The sequence below is a fragment of the Odocoileus virginianus genome, chromosome 10 (genome assembly GCF_023699985.2).
Source record: "Odocoileus virginianus isolate 20LAN1187 ecotype Illinois chromosome 10, Ovbor_1.2, whole genome shotgun sequence".
NCBI lineage: Eukaryota > Metazoa > Chordata > Mammalia > Artiodactyla > Cervidae > Odocoileus > Odocoileus virginianus.
Genome location: NC_069683.1, coordinates 29852479 through 29865431, shown reverse-complemented (window position 1 = coordinate 29865431; position 12953 = coordinate 29852479). Strand labels below are relative to the sequence as shown.

Below are 12953 nucleotides of genomic sequence, written 5' to 3'. Positions count from 1 at the left end.
CTTGGGTCTTAGTCAAGGCATGCAGATCTTTGTGGCATCATTGGGATCTTTGCTGAGGCTCACGAACTGTCTAGTTTTGGCTTGTGGGCTTAGCTGCTCCGCAGCCTGGGGGATCTTAGTTCCCTGACCAGGGATTGAACCCATGTACTCTGCATTGCAAGACAGATTTAACCACCAGGGAAATCTGGTATATAGTTTTTTTAGGTCCAAGGTACTAATATGTGAAATAAGGCTGGAATGATAAGTACTAATTGGTAGAATACATGTGAAATGTTTAGCAAAATGCCTAACATATATTATATACTATTATCATCATTATTAGTATAGAACTAAAATCTGGCTTTATAATGACTTCTAATCTGGAATAGGCTTCCCAGTTTGGCGCTAGTGGTAAAGAACACACCTACCATTGCAGGAGATGTAACAGACGCGGGTTCAATCCTTGGGTCAGGAAGATCCCCTGGCGGAAGGTACAGCAACGCACTCCAGTATTCTTGCCTAGAAAATTCCATGGACAGAGGATCCTGGCGGGCTCTTTGTGATCCATGGGGTCACAAAGAGTAGGATATGACTGAAGTGACTTCATCTGTGCATGCACACATGCATACATACACACACACACACACACACACACACACACACAATCTGGGATAATGAATAAGAAGACTCTAGATATTACTGAAGTTGAAGGAAACTTTATCTCATGCTTATGCTCAACTTTTAAACTTGCATATAGTAGAGGCAGCAGTACAGAATATTTTTCCTAATATTTTCCTCAAAGATAAATGTCTTCTGCTATAGGCTAAAAGCCTTCTGTTATAGCAACATTCAGGGAAATTCCCCAATAGGTAATAATAACTACTTGAAAGACATGAAATTTGTTTCCCTATAAGTTCATAATAAATATTTATTTACCCTGGAAAATCCAGATATATTTGGTGATGTCAATCCCCTGCTTTAAAATAAAATAAACCAAATAAAAACAAATGAAATAAAGAAAAAAAAAACACTAAAAATAGAATCATCATGTGATCTAGCAGTCCTTCTCCTGGGCATATATCTGGACAAATCATAATCCAAAAAGATCCATGCACCCCACTGCTCATAGCAGCACTATTTATGACAGCCAAGACAAGGAAGCAACCTAAAGGTCTATGAACAGATGAATAGATAAAGAAGATGTGGTAATTATATACCATGGACTATTAGCCATAAAAATAGTGAAATAATGCCATTTGCAACAATATGTATGGACCTAGAGATTATCATATTAAATAGAGTCAGACAGAAAAACAAATATCATGTAATATCACTTATATATGAAATCTAAAAAAAAATGATACAAATGAAGTTACTTAAGAAACAGAAACAGTGTCACAGATGTAGAAAACAAATTTGGTTACGGGGTGGGGGGCAAAGGGGAAGGGAGGGATAAATTGGGAGATTGGGATTGACATATACACACTGCTATATATGAAATAGGTAACTAATAAGAACCCACTGTACACCACAGGGAACTCTACTCAATACGTTGTAATATCCTATATGAGAAAGAATCTAAAAAAGAGGGAATATCTGTGTGTGTGTGTGTGTGTGTGTGTGTAACATTCACTTTGCTCCACAGCAGAAACTAACACAACTTTGTAAATGAACTATATTCCAATAAAATTTTTTTTATAAAAAGGATATTGTAAAAGATTTCAATTTGAGTTCTTTTTTATTGAGGTCCTTAATGTGGTTGTGTGTGTGTGTGTGTGTGTGTGTGTGTGTGTGTGTGTTTTTACCTTTCTTAGGTACTTATGTGGGTGGCAGTCAAGGATTTGGCCTTCCTTTTATAAATGAAGGGAAACAGACTATGCTTTCCCAAAATAATTGCTCTTTGGCATAAGAATTATTTTGAGCTGATTATTTTTAAGAAACAGCAGGCACAGAGTGGAAGTTGTCACATTGTCAGGGATGAAAATTATGACAATTACATTTATAAAGGAAATCTCCAGTCGCCGACTGTCTCCCTCTCTGTACCAGGAAGACAAAGACGACTCTCAATCATGAAAGGACACACAGTGAGGCCAAACAAGCCAAAACGTTGGAGTTTGGAACAGAGAAGGCTATGGTAGGAACAGAGAAGGCTATGGTAGGACCATGCAAGGAGACATGGCTCAAACTCTAAAAAGCTCCCCTGAAGGTTTTCAGCAAAGTAGTTTTCGGTGGGGCAGGGTGGGGAGGGGTGGGGGGCACGTGGCACAGCATGTTGGATCCTAGTTCCCTGACCAGGTATTGGACCAGCACCCCCTGCATTGGAAGAGTATAGTCTTAACCACTGAGCCACCAGAGGAGTCCCTAGCAAAGCATTTTTAAGAGCCAGGTGGGGGTAGGATGGCAGTGGTGGTGTTGCAATTCATGCACAGTTCTCTGGCTGATGGTGAAGTAACAGGGTGGTGTCACAGGCGTTAACATTACTAGTTCTTAGATTCAGGAGGCCTGGGGCTAGGTATTCATGGTCATCACATAATTAACATTGGGGGGTGGGGGAGTTCACATCTGTAAAACAACTCAGGAAATGTACATTAGATACTGTTATCTAGGTACCTCAGAGAGGTGCTAATGCAGAAGATATAGGGAAAAGGCCTGTCCTGGGAAGGCCTTGGAGAAGGAAATGGCAACCTACTCCAGTATTCTTGTCAAGAGAATCGCATGGACAGAGGAACCTGGTGGGCTGCTGTCCATAGGGTCGCACAGAGCTGGACATGACTGAAGCAACTTAGCATGCATGCATTCATGGGAAGGTCTCACAGGGTCCTGCTCAGTTACGCAGCCAGATGGAGAGACACTGGGTGATGTGGTCCAGAGGGTCCCAAGTCCAGTAACTTCTGTCCTGTGGAGCTGGAGTATACCATCTTCCTGTGACGCAGGAGTATACCGTCTTCCTGTGACGCAGATGAGGACACCAACCTGGAAACTCTCTAAGTCTCTTTGTTCAGTTTTATAACCCAAACTCTACCTTCACTTCTACTGCATCATCTCTGGAGGGCAAGGAATGGGGCTGAAAGTTTCATCCCACTAATCAATTAGTCTTTCTCAGCCACATCCTAAGGGACCTCATCCTTAGTTACCTCATAATTGTGATTGAAAGAGACTTGTTATGAATAACAAAGACACTCCTATCACTCAGGAAATTCCAAGGGTTTTAGGAGCTCTTGGGTGGGAGGGTTGGGAAGGGGAAAGGAAGAATAAACATGTTTCTTTCTTTCTTTTTTTTTTTTTTAGTGGAGTGCAGTTTATTACACTGGCGGGCCCAAGGCAGAGTCTGCTCTTAGCCAAGGACCCCAACCAGTTTTTGTGAAAATCTTCCCTGATGGCTCAGAGGGCAAAGCGTCTGCCTGCAATGCGGGAGACCCTGGATCGATCCCTGGGTCGGGAAGATCCCCTGGAGAAGGAAATAAAAACCCACCCCAGTACTCCTGCCTGGAAAATCCGAGGGACAGAGAACCCTGGTGGGCTATGGGATCGCGGAAGAGTCTATACAACCGAGCAACTTCACTTTCACTTTATATACCCTAAGTGTATAAGGTTTCCTGAAACTAGTCTGAACAAAGGAAAAAGAAAGATACAATCAAAGTTAACCTGTGACCAATAGCCTTAAGCCTAGGTAGTTAACAGTGGACAATTATCAATAGCGCTGTGGTCATACCCCAATAAGCATAATAGAATGTATGGTTCTATTCAGTTACACAGATAATTAAGGTATTCTTTTAGGCGGTGGAGAGCCTGGGGCTCTTCCTTCCAGGCACCAGGTTTTCCAGTTGATATGTTGTTTCCATAGATACTGGGCATATAGCTCAAAGTCCACAGTCTGGCCCAAGATGGAGTCCTGCTTTGAAGATAGATCCTGTTCTGTTTCCTCCTTCAGTCTCCCCTGATGATGCTCTTAACTTATAGCGTGAGCGTCATTCATAAGGATATATTGCACCCTAGCTCTCTGACCACCAATTTGGGAGAACACCACCAACCTTTCGTTTACAAAGTTCATAATACATTGTAAAATGCAGGGTCCACAGAGCAGAACTGTCAAGGCAACTATAACAATGGTAAATATAGTTTTCCACTGATCACCCTTCACCCAAGATAGTACCGAAATCCAGAAAGGAATGTTTTCACTTGACGTTGCTTTTACCTGTTTTTTTTTTTTTTTTCCATATCATCTAAAGCAGCTGATACATTGCCAGATAAATCAGGAATATATACACAACCTTAATTATGGCACAGGTCCCTCCTTGAGCAGCTGTGAACATGTCCAAAACCATTCTAATTTGAATTACCTCTTCTGTTACTTTTATGAAACTGGTGTTTCCATAATATGTAACCCCATGACCCGAGTCTATTGACTGTAGGTCTGGCTTACACCTAGAGAGCAGGGAGAGATTATGATTGACGAGAGAGAGAGCAGTCTCTTTTTGTTGTCCCAGAAAAGAGCAGAGTGGTTTAAAATCTCCTTGGCGGAGCGGTGACACCCGCCAGGGAAGTCCATCCATCACAGACAGAGGCTTAGCCCCACATACCCAGCAGTGGTATTGTGGAAGTCCATGTAGGAATGTGCACGTTGATGAGACCAAGCACCAGGAGTTAACTATGAGGCTTTATCCTGAAGGGGCTCGTCTGGGATCTTTTTTTTTTTTTTTTTAAGGATGATCTTGGTCTCTCAAGGGTCATTGGGGTCCCTCTGCGCAGTCCACTCAGGGTTTTCTGGGTCTGCGTGGTATGCTCTTTTCACCCTCATATGATGGATCCAAGGGGCAATACCTATAACTTTAATGGGAGAGGCAGGTATAGGTTGGGCGGTTCAGCTGGAGCCGGATCCTGAAGTGTTGGCCAGAGGCTTCTGCCACTGGGATCGGAGCCTGCCGAGGTGGCGGCTCTATGACCTCCGGGAGAGCTGGTGGAGGGGCAGCGGCTGCTGCAGGAGCTTCACCTGGCCCTGGATCGGGCATTAAGGCGGGCTCTGGTCCTGGTGGAGCACTGGGCGGCTGGCACAGCATCATCCAGTACGGGGGAAGGGCAGGTCACCCTCGTCCAAATCCTGAGCACTTCCAGGCGTTGAGAAGCAGAATCCTTCCTGAAGGGTGAGGCACCTTCCCCCCCAAGAAGATTCAAGCTGCAAGGCCTCGGAGTAGTCCCAAATGAGACTTGTCTCCTCAAAGTGGAGTTTCCCGGCCAATGAACCAAATGTCGTAGCCACGCATTCCAGGAAACAAAATCACTCAGGAGGACAATGCAGGTAGTAGAGTGCAGTTTATTACACCAGTGGGCCCAAGGCAGAGTCTCCTCTTAGCCAAGGACACCAACCAGTTTTTGTCAAAACCTTATATACCCTAAGTGTATAAGGTTCCCTGAAACTAGGCTGAACAAAGGAAAAAGAAATATACAATCAAAGTTAACCGGTGATCATATCATATGTTTCTTATTTTATCCATGAGAAGGAAACCAGGGGGCAAATTCTAATTTTGACACCAGTTTCATATTTTATACCAATTCCATTATCCTAAACAAATTTTAACACCAGGGACCACGGTTGCCTTACATATATTGAGCAGAGATAAGATGTCAACTGAAAGAAAAAATGCACAATGTAAGAGTTCAGTTTTATTCAGGGTCTTACTGAGGACTTTAGCCCAGGAGAGAGTTTCTCAGCTGAGAAACTGCTCCAAAGGAATGGGAGGAGGTTAGCTTGTATATGATGTTTTGCTGGGAAATACATGCAGTCAGGTATACATCTTGATAAAAGATTACTGCTAGTCACAAAGAACAGATATCTCAAGTTAACGATTATAGTGCTTTTCTGTGTGTGTGGAGAGATGCAAGAAGTTGGTTTCATTAAAATTCTTCCTGAGATACATCTAACTATCTAAGAGACCTGCTTGCCCTAAGCACAGAGCATCCAGTTATCTTCTTCCACTTCCTCTGAAGCACAGAGTGCTTCATCCTATAATGCTGCCTTAATCTCTTCTGTCTGAAGCACAAAGTTGGTCAGTGATGGCAGTAGATTAGTCTCTGGTTAGCAAAACGCCATGGTGAGCAAAATGCTATTTGTTTTTCTTTTGTTTGCAGACTCCTCCCAATGTTGTTATGAGTTACACAGGAAAGATAAAATGTGGGGAGACTCAGTTTAAAATCCTTACAAGAAAAGGCAAAATTCTCCAAAATGAAGGTAAAAGAATAGTCCAACAAAGTGGGAAGAACTGAAATTCAGGCAGCAAAGAGTTGGTGTGTGTGCTTAACCCTCACACTGCACACCCCTCCACGAATCACAGGCTGTTTTCTTCCAGACTCTGACAAGAACAAACTAGATTGTTGTGGAAAATGAAAGATCATAGACAAAAGGTGAGAGTTAGAATCTGTTATTTGCTAAGAGGGACAGGCAGGAAGGCATAAAGTCTGGGCTCACCAAGAAGCAGCTGGGTGGCTCTTGCTCTGAAGATCCTTGGCTCACCTTGCTAGGTATGTGGCTTGTGTTCTTAAAAAAGGAAAAATGAATTTTATTTAGGTGCAGTTAATCACAGGCAGTTTGGGTCTGAGCAAGAGATTACAACATTGAAACATTTTCTGTGGTGTTGACATAAAATCAAAGCCATATATTAGAAAATGCTGAGAACTGTTTGTCATGAAGACTAATAACTCACCTTTGCAAGGGGTTGTGGTATTTTTCTATGAGGAAAAAACAGAAAGACTCAGTTTTGGATCCCTACTTGAAACAACAAAGCCTTTGGAATCAAAATCAGCTCCAAAACAGAGTTCCTTGTGGCAGTCCTACCCAACAGAGAGGAGGCACATTATATTAGCATTCCCTGCTGCCCCTGGGTTGCTCCGTATTCTGCCAAGCCCAGGTCACATTTCTATGGAAAGAAACAAAACATTCTCACAGTTAGGATCTTATTATTTACTGAGAGCTGGGTGAGGGAGGAAAATTCTCCTTTCTTCTCTTCTAGGTTCTTTGGCTGGCCCAATAATTAAATCTAGAAGACAGATTAACAAGGGAAAAACAAATTAAATTTTGTATGTATGGGAACCCATAAAAATATGAGACTCAAGTGACCAAAGCAGGCAGTTTTTATACCTTTTAGACAAAGAAACAGTAAATTTGTAAAGAATTGGTAATACAAGGAAGTCTGGGCTTGGGGTAGTAAAATAGTAAAGGACTGATAAGGTTTGTTTATACAGTCTTCTTGGCCATAAATTCCCTATCTCTGGTGATAAGGATATCTCTCTTTCTCCTGGTATAGGAAGCATAACTTTTATTGCTTTCAGGGGGACAAAGGAGGTCAGAGTGTCTTTCTTGCACTAGCTATTTCTTCAGGAACAATAATTCAAAATAATCAGTATACCTAAGTGGCATATTTTGTTCCCCTTCTGTTGCATGAAGAAGGACTGATGACTAACTCACCTTAACTGCTTGACTAGTCTTATTAAACATGTTTATTTTTTTTTATTTTTATTTTTTTAATAACCAGAAGAGGAGAGTGAAAAATAATGCCTTTGCTGGAGATATAATACATAATGAAGCAACCTGGTCATGGTGAAAGCTTCTAACTCTGAGAAATATTTGGGGGCCCTAAATTAATTTCTGCCCTGGACCAGCAAATATCAAGAACTGGTTTTAAAGACAATTGATACCATACTTTTGAAAAGAGTCACAATATTCATCTAAGGGGAGAAGATGAGGTTTTGGAGGGTCGATGAAATCTTATTTTTATCTCTAACTAGTAGTCTGCATGACAGAAAGTTGTCTGATTGGGAGAGTCACTTTTTTCATCAGGGGCCCTCTCTCAGGCTGTACCAAAGTCAGGTTCACCTAACTGGTGTGGGTAAGATTCAGACAGTGGTTTCTAGGACATCAAGGTTAGTTGTCTAGGATGGAGGGGAAATTTAGGAGTCTGGAATACTACATCACAGATTTGAAATTAGGATTTGCTAGCACTAAAGAGGGGCTTCCCTGGTAGCTCAGATGGTAAAGAATCTGCCTCTAATGCAGGAGACCCAGGTTTGATCCCTGGGTCAGGAAGATCCGCTGGAGAAGGGAAAGGCAACCCACTACATTGCCAGTATTCTTACTATGCCATTATTCAACCCACTCTTCTTAGTATTCTTGCCTGGAGGATTCCATGGACAGACCATGGGGACAGAGAGTTGGATATGACTGAGCGACTAACACAGCAACAACACTAAAGGGATTCAGGGACATATTTACAATAAAACTACATTTTCATACTTTACTTTCACAGTCTTAGGTTTCTTTGCAATCCCAACTGACCTTGAGGATGGCATCTGTTCTCGGTGCAGTGGTTCACTTTTTGATCCTAACTTGGTGTCTAAAAGTATAAGTAACATTTCCTGCTCATGAGTCCTCATCTCTGCTGACACCTACTCTCTCATAGCATATACAGGCAAGAAGCCTCCAAGGATGGGCTCCATAAATTGGGCTTGTTAGAAATTGTGACTCTCAAGAATTTTAAAGAGAAAATTGAGAAGCTAAATAAAAGCTCAAAGCTTAATTATTTCAGAATGTAATTAGTGTGCAGCCATCATGCACACATGCATGTATCATTCATGATATATGTGACCATGTCACATGAATTGTACATCATTCTGAGCAAGGAGTACATAAACTGGGTAGCATGGAGTGCCAAGTACACGCCAGTTCCTCAGTCAATATGATGAGGGCATAGGGGCAGGAAACTTTTCTCTCTTCCCCTCTAGGTTCTTATTAAACTGATATAAGACAGATTAACAGGGGAAAAACACATTTAATTATGTATATACAGTAGTTGACAAAGTCATGAGACTCAAAGGAAAGTCACACAGTTGAGGCTTATATGCCATCCCAAGCTAAGAAATACAATAGGGGCCTGGGGCTTCAAAGGGGAGGAGAGTAATTCACAGGAAGATAAAAAAGAGCAGATATTTGATAATCAGTTGTTGGCCCTGGGACTTCCTTGGTGGTCCAGTGATGAGGACTTCATCTTCCTATGTTGGGAGTGTGAGTTCAACCCCTGGCTGGGGAGCTAAGATCCTACAATGCCTCATGGCCAAAACAAAATAAAAAAACAGAAGCAATATTGTAACAAATTCAATAGAGACTTTAAAAATGGTCCCCATCAAAATGTTTGCCCTGCAATGTAGATGTAGGCTTTAAGATAAAAAAATGTTATCTCTGGTAATAGCTCTTTCTCTGGTATAGGCCCCTTGTCTAAATTCTTTTAGGCAGTGAAGGGGGAGGTAAAATTTTTTCCTGAGTCTGCTGCTTCTTGATTGCCTTCACCTCAAAATAATCCACATACCAAAGTGGCAGACTTGGGAGTGGCATATTCTGCTCCCCTACAGTTCCCAAGGATGCTGCTCCTTCCTTGTGGGTGTCTGACCAGGTTGACCTAGACACGGCTGACAATGCATTTGATGATCAGTATATGGGCTGTGCTGAAGAAATGGAGGAAATGGCACCCCAGCTGTTAAAAGAACTGGAGGCAAACAAAGAATTTTCAGTTGAATGGAAATGGGCATCAGAAACATGGAATGACATAAAGACACCATGTTTCAAAGAAACTCAATGATTTTCATGGAACAGCTCTAGTAGCCTCTTCTAATGGGGACATTGTAAATTTTAATAGAGCCATAAGAGAATTTCACAGCAATTCAGACAATTTTCAATTCAAAGCCTTCCATTATTATTTGACAAGAGCTCTTCAACTTCTTAATCAAGGAGATTGTTATACAGTATATAAATGCTCTGTTCTCAGGTTTCATTACAATGAGACTGGAAATGTAAGCTTAGGGGGATTTATCGACTCAACTTTGTCTAAAAGAAGAGGTATAAGTCCTTTTATTTTGCAAAAATGGCAGTGGAAGATGTTTAAAATCACCATTGCTTGGGTGTTCCTATTAAAGGATATTCTTACTGTCCACATGAAAGCATGTTGTGTTAGTTCATTCCAGGGTATGAAGTATGTCAGAAAGTCAATGTCACCAAAAAGGAAAAATATTTTGAAATTACACTTGAGAATCCCCCAAAATGATAGGAGCAATTACAATTGCTTCCATCATAGCTTGAAAAATAATAGGAGTATGGACACAAATTACTCCTATAATTGGAATAGTCTGTGCCACTTCTACAAAGTCTCTTCAGGTGAGTCAGGGTCTGTGTTTGAGATGGGAGTGGTGGGGCCATTGGGAGGGGAGAAGCTACCCAGAGCAGACAACAGGGAGGCTTTCAATCAACTGAGGAGCATTTGGTCCCTGAGCAGAGCACTAATGTTCCAAAATAGAAATCAAACCTCAGGCCTAGAGACCCATGGCAATTTCTAGTCTTGCTAAGTTCTCCATCTTCCTGCTGCATCAAAAGATCAGAAATATCTGCTGGGCACCAGGGAACACGACTCATGAAAAGTACCAGAATATGTGGTGGTGAAGTCAGGGGAGTTGGAGACCTAGTTGTAGGCAGAAATCCAGGCAAATATCCAGGTGCCTGAACTGAGGCAGTGGCTATGGTGATCAAAGGAGGCCAGGAAATTGGTGTTTCTAGGAGGTGTTCCAGGAGAAAGAGTAAAAGCTGGACAGACGGAGGAGTGTGGTCAAAAACGAGGGTGAGGATGATGAATCTTGAGATTTTTCAGTATGGAGAGTTTGCAGTTCCTGAGTAGGTTAGAAGGCATTCCCAGCAAAGTAGCTGGCTAGAATGAAAAGTAGGTGAATAGTGTTAGAGCTGAGATAAAAGATCAGAAGGGTTTTGCAGGAGTAGGGCCGTGTAGGAGACCACACACAGGGATGATGCCTGGCCTGATGAAGGTTAGAGATAGGAAGACCAGAGGACACAAACCTCTGGGAATGTGTATTAGGAATGGCTGGAAAGAGCAAGGGAGGGCATAGAGAAAGACTGCTACGTCTCCACCACCAAGATGGGTGAGAAGTGGCACCAGGATCAACCTCCAGCAACCGTCCCCAAGGGGTCCTGGCTCTCAGATTTCTGTGCATTTACACCCATTGTTCCTTCTAGTTTGAAGTCTTTGATTTCATGTCATATTTCATCCAGTCTAAAACAGTATCATTTTAGTAACTGTCTTTTAAGACCTATTTCAAATATCACTTCCAATGTTGAGCTTTCCTTGATACTTTCAGGCAAAATTTGTGATCTGTGCCACAGGTCTGGTGTCAAACAACCTCAGCAATAATTCAGGCTCAACCACCACTGGCTCTGTGACTTTGGCCAGGTTACCTTAGTAACCTCTGTATCAGCTATTTCATTTACAAACTGAAGACACAAATAATAAATAGCAGATGGTAAAGAATCCACCAGCAATATGGGAAACCTGGGTCCAATCCCTGAATTGGGAAGATACCCTGGAGAAGGGAACTGCTACCCACACCAGTATTCTTGCCTGGAGAATTCCATGAACAGAGGAGCCTGATAAGCTATAGTTCATGGGGCAGCAAAGAGTCGCACATGTCTGAGCTACTAAGCACAGCACAGCACAGCACAGCACAGTGTTTTCTAAAACTGTAATGCAATATGGTTCATCAGATTGGCAAATATATGTTTTTAATATATTTACAGTATATATATATATATATATATATATATGCACCTTAAGTTATATATTACATCTACCTGCATTGGCAGGCAGGTTCTTTACCGCTAGTATCAACTGGGAAGCCCCTCTGAAAGGCAAGAGGAGAGTCTAATTGCTGGCCAAGTATATGGAGCCCCTAGAGCCTACCTTCTTGGTTTTCTGACCATAATGTAAAGCTCAGGAAGTTTGAGAGGTCCACATCTTGAGCAACCCCATACGGAAACCTTTCCTTCTCTTCTGCCTATCTGCAGGAATGAGAGAAAGTCCCAACTCCTGCTGCTGCTGCCCGGCCTCCTGGTCCTGCTGCCTTCCCTGCTGACCTGGAACCCTCCCCTGCATGGGGCCTGGTTCTGCAGGGGTTTGTGAACAGGGGTGTGGGAGGAAGGCAGAGTGGCAGGGGGCTGACTGGCTTGCCAGCATCGGCAGTGCTGTTGGACCTTTGCATCCACAGATTCCACCAACCACGGGTTGAAAATACTGGAAAAAAACTTTCAGCAATTTCCAAAAATCAAAACTTGAATCTACCACATACTCAGTAGCTATTTACATAGAATTTACATGGTATTTACAACTATTTACTTAGCATTTACATTGTACTGGGTATTATAAGGAATCTACAGATGATTTAATGTATATGGGAGTATGTGTATAGATTAAATGCAAATACTATGTCATTTTATATAAGGGACTTGAGCAGCCTTGAATTTCAGTACCAGCAGGTGATTCTGGAACAATTTCCCCACAAATATTGACGGACTGTATGGTATTAGGAAAGGTGGGACACGGGATCTTTTTCACGGCCCACATTAGTTCTCATATCCCCTAAGACATCTGAAGGGTCTGCTGGATCTGAGTGCAAAAGTGTGTGCTCCATCTTCAAATTTATTACCTGAGATAAATCTCTAATCTCTTGATACTTTGCTATGATTAAAAAGCAATATTTTTATGCACTGTCAGCAGTAACAGTCTTAAAAATGCAATTTCATTGTGATGAATGTTATAATCTAAAGAAATAAACCATTTATAATCACACTTTGCTTTTCTGTAACTGTGTATTTCTGCAGACTGTATTATTTGCTCAAGAAATTCTTCCAAAGAATCAGATAGGATGCTGGCATTTTCACAGTTGAAGAGGGTCATGTCTTATACTTGTCACAGACAGCCCTGCAGCCCTGAGTGCCTGAGCCAGAAATGTAAGAACTGAGAATGGGCTATCCTGTATAGCTCAGGCTATAGGCAACTTAGTAGTTAACTTGTAGCAAAAGCAATAGAATAGGAGGATTAAAATAAAAGAAACAGATCTAATACAGAGTCAGATTTTTCTTCCCTATTACAGGA

At 41.9% G+C, this 12953-nt stretch overlaps 1 long non-coding RNA gene across 1 annotated transcript in view; it reads right to left on the bottom strand.

The window, feature by feature from the left end:
• Positions 1–412: 412 nt before the first annotated feature.
• LOC139037014 (uncharacterized) overlaps positions 413–12953 on the bottom strand; it is a 29031-nt gene continuing 16490 nt past the window's right edge. Inside the window, exons 2-3 of the long non-coding RNA XR_011489794.1 lie at positions 6443–6511; positions 413–498 (exon numbers count right to left, since the gene is read on the bottom strand). This is a non-coding gene — a long non-coding RNA (uncharacterized lncRNA). The remainder of the gene's footprint in view (positions 499–6442; positions 6512–12953) is intronic.